The sequence below is a fragment of the Hordeum vulgare genome, chromosome 1H, assembly GCF_904849725.1.
Source record: "Hordeum vulgare subsp. vulgare chromosome 1H, MorexV3_pseudomolecules_assembly, whole genome shotgun sequence".
Lineage (NCBI taxonomy): Eukaryota > Viridiplantae > Streptophyta > Magnoliopsida > Poales > Poaceae > Hordeum > Hordeum vulgare.
The window spans coordinates 76,972,504-76,979,689 of record NC_058518.1 but is presented as its reverse complement, the minus strand read 5'-3'; positions in this window follow the sequence as shown (position 1 = coordinate 76,979,689).

Sequence of the window (7,186 nt, the reverse complement as noted above, 5' to 3'; positions counted from 1 at the left end):
CAAAAACAACACCATGGCAATTCTGCTGAAAACAGCGTTAGTCCGGGTTAGTTCCATCCAAATCATGCAAATTAGAGTCCAAAACAAGGGCAAAAGAGTTCGAAAAATTAGATACGATGGAGACGTATCAACTCCCCCAAGCTTAAAGCATTGCTTGTCCTCAAGCAATTCAGTTGACAAACTAAAAGAGACAAAAGAAAAACTTTGACGAACTATGTCTAACTCATAACCAGAATTTCAGCAAGATCACAAGCAAACCACATAAGCAAATGACATCTAGGTCTCACGGTAAACTCATATCAATGGCATAATCAGCTAGCGAGCAAATAATAATAAGTCTCAAACGTCAACACTTCAATCAAAACAACATGAAGCAGTACGAATATATGGTGTCTCGCTAGCTCTTTCTGAGACCGCAAAACATAAATGCAGAGCACCTTCCAAGACCAAGGGCTGACTAAACATTGTAATTCATGGCAAAGAAGATCCAGTCATAGTCATACTCAACACAGTTAAAAGCAAAGCATAAAAATGACAGAGGTGCTCTCTAATTGGTGCTTTTATAAGAGGAGGATGACTCAAGAGGAACATAAATAGACAGGCCCTTCGTAGAGGGAAGCATCGATTTGCAGAGGTGCCAGAGCTCAAGCTTTGAAAATAGAGATAATAATTTTGGGTGGCATGCTTTCATTGTCAAGCAATGACTAAGAGTTCTCAACATCTTCCACGCTACACATGCTATAGGCGGTTCCCAAACAGAAAAGTAAAGTTTTGACTCCCCCACCACCAATCAATCACACTCCACGGCTTGCCGAAACCTCGGGTACCGTCCATACCAACATCAATCCTAGGGGAGTTTTGTTTGCAATTATCTTTTCGATTTGAGCATGGAACTGGGAATTCCAATTACCGGCCCCTTCCTCGTGAATGATAGTGAATAAACACATATCGAAGATAACACGCCTAGCATGGAAGATACCAATAGCCTCCTGTCACGACATGAGCGGTTCGGCCATGCAAAAGAGATTATTTCTTGAAAGTTTAGAGAGTGGCACATGCAAATTTACTTGGAACGGCAGGTAGATACCGCACATAGGTAGGTATGGTGGACTCATATGGCACAACTTTGGGTTTATGGAGGTGGATGCACAAGCAGTATTCCCTCTTAGTACAAGTGAAGGCTAGCAAAAGACTGGGAAGCGACCAACTAGAGAGCGACAACAGTCATCAAAATGCATTGAGATTAACTAACATTGAGTGCAAGCATGAGTAGGACATAAATCACCATGAACATGAATATCATAGAGACTATGTTGATTTTGTTTCAACTACATGCGTGAACATGCGCCAAGTCAAGCCACTTGAATCATTCAAAGGAGGATACCATCCTATCATACTACATCATAGTCATCTCAACATTCATGTGGGCATCCAAGACAAACCATTATAAGCTCCTAGCTAAGTAAGCATGGCATAAGCGACTATGATCTCTAAGTTGTCATTGCAAACATGTTTCTCTCACAACAAAGCTGAATCAGGCATGATGAGCTAGTCATATTTACAAAAACAAAATAGATCGGGTTCATACCAGCTTTTCCAAGCTCAGCCACTTCATCATATATTGTCATTATTGCCTTTCACTTGCACGACCGAACGATGTGAACAATAATAAGTGTGCTCGTGCATTGGACTAAAGCTAGAATCTGCAAGCAAACACAAAGGAGAAGACAAAGTAATATTGTTCTTTGAAAGCTAAACAGGTATGCATGCAAGAGCCACTAAACATTGTAACCAATATCTTCTACCTTGACCCCAAGAAAAAGAAAACTACCTACACGGGAAAGCTCCCAACAAGCAAAAGAAGAAAAGAAAAAAAAATTGGGTTTTCTCAAACTAGACAAACACACGAAAAGAAAACTAGAAAAAGAAAATAAACTAGCATGGATGATACAGTGGCAAAGTATGAACACCGGCTAACAAAGTGAAAGCATAAGAAAGAATGTAAAGTCGGTGAGAACACGTACTCCCCCAAGCTTAGGCTTTTGTCCTAAGTTGGTCTACTCCCAAGGATGGTCCTGGCGAAACCCAAAATCATAATGGGGGTTATACGGGAGTGCTGCAGCCACTGCCTGAATAGCTGCCTCACGGAGAGGAGCAGCCTTTGCCTCCCTCTCATACTCCTCTCCCTCTCCTTTGGTTATGTAATATCTTTGTTTTACCTGAAAGTCAAAGAAGGCAGGAGCAGAAAGGGTAATATGGAAAACACGTGCCGGTTAAATATCAAACGGTATAGGAGGGATTCATCATCCCTCTCAAGGAACTGGTAGTGTGTCAAAGCGACACGGTCAAGGGAAACTGTATGGAGCGGGGGATCTCCTTCGCGGATGGGTACTCCAAGAAAATTTGTTATGCGGGTGGCATAGATCCCACCAAAGAAATCCCCTTCAATAGCATTCTTATTCAGCCTCCTTGCTATAATAGCTCCCATGTTGAAGCTTTTGTCACCCGTCACTGCGCTCTTAAGGATACTAAGGTCGGGTGCGCAGAGGTGACAATGCTCAATCTTGCCATTAACGCATCTGCCTATGAAGAGGGCAAAGTAATGAAAGGCAGGAAAATGAATACTCCCCATGGTAGCTTGCGTAATATCTCTAGTTTCTCCAAAAGTAATACCAGAGCATAAAATCTCTAACCGAAGATTTAGGAGGATCATTGAGGCTACCCCAAATAGGTATTTTGCAAATTCTGTTGAAATCCTCTAAATCCATGGTATATGATTTATCATAGAGATCAAACAGTACCGATGTCTCACGGCGAGCTGAAAATTTGAATCTATGAACAAAAGAGGCGGTGAGAGCAACATATTGTTCACATTTATCGGATATGAATTCTTCGAGTCCGACGTTGCGAACAAGTGCATCAAACTCATCTTTGAAACCTGCCTCAATCATAAATTCATCAGAAGGCCATTCACATGGTTGTACATGCGCGTCCCTTGGTTGGTAAGGATCAGGCTCCCAAATCGCAAGACGGGAACCTCTCTTGCTTGAGGAACCACCATGAAAGTTTCTCCTGAACATCTTCCTTTTCTGAAATTTTCAGTGACCCAAAGGAAAAGTGAACAAGGCTCAACTATACTCGTAGCAACTACTCCCACAAGTGCCTAGAGGCCATATTACGCATCAAAACTACTTGGGACCAGCTAAAATCAGCATGCAAAGCTCAAGAACATGGTCACCAAGGCAGCAAAAATACACGGAGTATAAGGCACTAGAGCAAAAACTAATTGGATCACTGGAGGAGTCACTTACCAAGGAGTAATTTCCCCAAAACAGTTCGGAGAATGGTGATTTGAGAAAAGAGATCGAAAATCCCAGCAAGAGGAGCAAGAACACGGGTTTGAGTTGCGAAACGATTTTTTCTGGAGGTAGGAGAACCAGATGTGAGCAAGAATGAGTCGAGGGGGTGCCTGTGGGCCCCACAAGCCTGGGTGGCGCGGCCAGGGGGGCGCCCGCGCCCCTAGGGCTTGTGGCCCACTGGTGTGGCCCCCAGACAAGCTCTTTGTCTCAGAATTTTTTAAAAATTCCAGAAAAAATCATACTTGATTTTTAGGACGTTCGGAGAACTTTTATTTTCTGGGTACTTTTCTACCGAACGCTAAAACAGAAAACGGGGAAAACAAACTAACTCTATCATTTTTATTCTAAGCAACCGAAGGTGAAAGCTTAGAACAGAGGTTTGTGTCTCCTCGATTCATCCATCTCATGGTCATCGAAAGAAATCTGTCACGGAGGTTGATCAAGCCTCTTTGACAAACCTTTTCGAATCGCAAAAGAGGACGGAGAATTTTTGAATAGTCACTAGGTCACCTCAATGGGGATGTGTATCTCCCCAACAAGCAAGTCATACTTCATCTTGACACGAGGAATAGGGCATTCAAAGCTCCCAATAAAAATCGATGAAGTTTTTTCGATAGCATTGATGCAATGTACTCGATATTGTTTCTTTAGAAAGTGTACCGTATGCTCATTACGGTTGACATGGAAAGTGACATTGCCTTTGTTGCAATCTATAACAGCCCCTGCAGTGTTTAAAAAGGGTCTTCCGAGGATGACCACCATGGCATCGTCCTGAGGAATATCCAAGATAACAAAGTCTGTTAAGATGGTGACGTTAGCAACCACAACAGGCACATCCTCGCAAATGCCGATAGGGAAAGCAGTTGATTTGTTGTCCATTTGCAGAATGATTTCAGTGGGTGTCAACTTATCTAGTTCAAGTCTACGATAAAGAGAGAGAGGCATAACACTAACACCAGCTCCAATGTCGCATAACGCAGTTCTAATGTAGTTGCCTTTAATGGAGCAAGGTACAGTGGGCACACTGGGATCACCTAGTTTCTTAGGAGTTCCACCCTTGAAGGTATAATTAGCAAGCATGGTGGAAATCTCAACCTCAGGTATCCTCCTCTTATTAGTCACAATATCTTTCATGTACTTAGCATACGGAGACATTTTGAGCATATCTGTCAAATGCATTTGCAGAAAGACAGGTCTGATCATTTCAACAAAGCGCTCAAAATCCTCATCATCCTTTTTCTTGGATGGTTTGGGAGGAAAGGGCATGGGTTTCTGAATCCATGGTTCCCTTTCTTTACCATGCTTCCTAGCAGCAAAGTCATTCTTATCATATTTCTTATTCTTAGGTTGTGGGTTATCAAGATCAACACTAGGTTCAATCTCCACATCCTTATCATTGCTAGGTTGAGCATCAACATGAACATCACTATTGACATTATCATTAGGCTCATGTTCATCACCAGATTGTGTCTCAGCATCAGAAACAGAGGAACGTTTGGACTCTCAGGTGTAGCAGCAACAGGGTTGCTAGCATGCAGGTTCCTATCATCTTTCTTCTTCTTTCTAGGATAACTAGGTGCATCAGTCCTAACTCCTTGAGAATCTTGTTCAACTCTCCTCGGGTGACCCTCAGGATACAAAGGTTCCTGGGTCATTCGACCGCCTCTAGTAATGACTCTAATGGAATTGTCATTCAACTCATTGAGCAAGTCATTTTGAGCTTTAATTACTTGTTCTACCTGAGTGGTAACCATAGAGGCATGTTTACTCAGAAGCTTAAGATCATTGACATTTCTGTCCACACAAGCACTTAAATGACTAAGCATACGAGCATTCTGTTCCAATTGTGTGCTAACATAATCAATGAAACTCTGTTGTTTGGAAACGAAATTATCAAATTCATCCATGCATAAGCTAGCAGGTTTATCAAAAGGAATATCACTCTCATCAAACCTACTTAGTAAATTTACTTCTACTACCTGTATCAGGTTATCAAGACCATGGATATCTTCGATAGGTGGTAGATTTTTGACATCTTCAGATTTAATGCCTTTCTCTCGCATAGATTTCTTAGCTTCTTGCATATCTTCAGGACTGAGGAATAGAATACCACTTTTCTTCGGAGTTGGCTTAGGAGGTGGTTCGGGAATAGTCCAAGCATTCTCATTGCACAAGATGTTATTCAGTAGAATCTCAGCTTGTTCTACAGTTCGTTCCCTAAAAACACAACCGGCACAACTATCTAGGTGGTCTTTGGAAGCATCAGTAAGTCCATTATAGAAGATATCAAGTATTTCATTCTTCTCAAGAGGGTGATCATGCAAAGCATTCAGTAGCTGGATGAGCCTCCCCCAAGCTTGTGGGAGACTCTCTTCCTCAGCTTGAGCAAAGTTGTATATTTCCTGCAAGGCAGCTTGCTTCTTATGGGCAGAAAAAATATTTTTTAGAGAAGTACTAGACCATATCCTGGGGGCTACGCATACAACCAGGAGCAAGAGAAGTGAACCAGGTCTTAGCATCATCCTTTAGCGAGAAAGGAAACAACTTGAGGATATAGTAGTGGCGGATCTTTTCCTCACTAGTGAATAGGGTGGCTATATCGTGCAGTTTGGTAAGATGGGCTACAACCGTTTCAGACTCATAACCGTGAAAAGGATCAGATTCGACAAGAGTGATTAACTCAAGGTGGACAGAGAATTCATAATCCTTATCGGTCAAAAAGATAGGCGAAGTAGCAAACTTCGGGTCATATTTCATCCTAGCATTCAGAGATTTTTCTTTCCACTTGAGCAGTAGTTTCTCAACATCATAGCTATCCTTACACGCAAGAAAGTCCTCAGCTATCTCTCCCTCCATAACATAGAGCGTATCAGGCATAACAGGCAATTCAGGCATAGTAGCAGGTTCTACTTCAATAGTATCAGCAGTTTCAGAAGTATCATCACGTCTCGCAGCAACTCTAGCAATTTGTGCATCAAGGGAACCTAGTAGCAAAGTAGTATCAGGCATAGCATCATCAGGAATAGTATCAAGCATAGAATCATGATACATAGGCGACATATCAAGATTTCTAGCAGGAGGCAATGTCGCAAACTTACTCAACACTGAAGGTGAATCAAGTGCAGAGCTAGATGGCAGTTCCTTACCTCTCCTCGTAGTGGAAGGCAAGATTTTAGTTCTTGGATCTTTTGGATTCCTCATAGTGATCAGCAGATGTCAATCCCAAGTGACTCAGAGAATATAGCTGTGCTTCCCCGGCAACGGCGCTAGAAAAAGGTCTTGATAACCCACAAGTGTAGGGGATCGCAACAGTTTTCGAGGGTAGAGTATTCGACCCAAATTTCTTGATTTGCTCACAAGGGGAATCAAAAGAATATTCTCGAGTATTAGCAGCTGAGTTTGTCAGATTCAACCACACCTGAAAGATTAGTGTCTGCAAGCAAAGTATCAGTAGCAAAGTAGTATGATAGCAACGGTGCCAGAAACAGATCTGTTGACGGTATACTATTCCTAACTGTTGTATCAATGGTGCCAGTAAGTTGCACGTGGACGGGGAACTATTCTTCCCCGCCAACGGAGATGACAAAGGATCTTGCGACAAGTAACAGCAAAGTAGCAAGGAACAGCAGTAGCAGCAGCAGCAGAGTAACAGCAATAGCAACAGTAGTAGCAAAGTGGCCCAATCCCTTTTGTAGCAAGGGACAAGCCTAGATAAAGTGACATAGCAAGGACCAGTAGTAAAAGACTCGTAGGCAGTGGATCGGTGATGGATGAGTAAGACGGATGTGATTCATCATGTAACAGCTATAACACGGAGAGATATATAT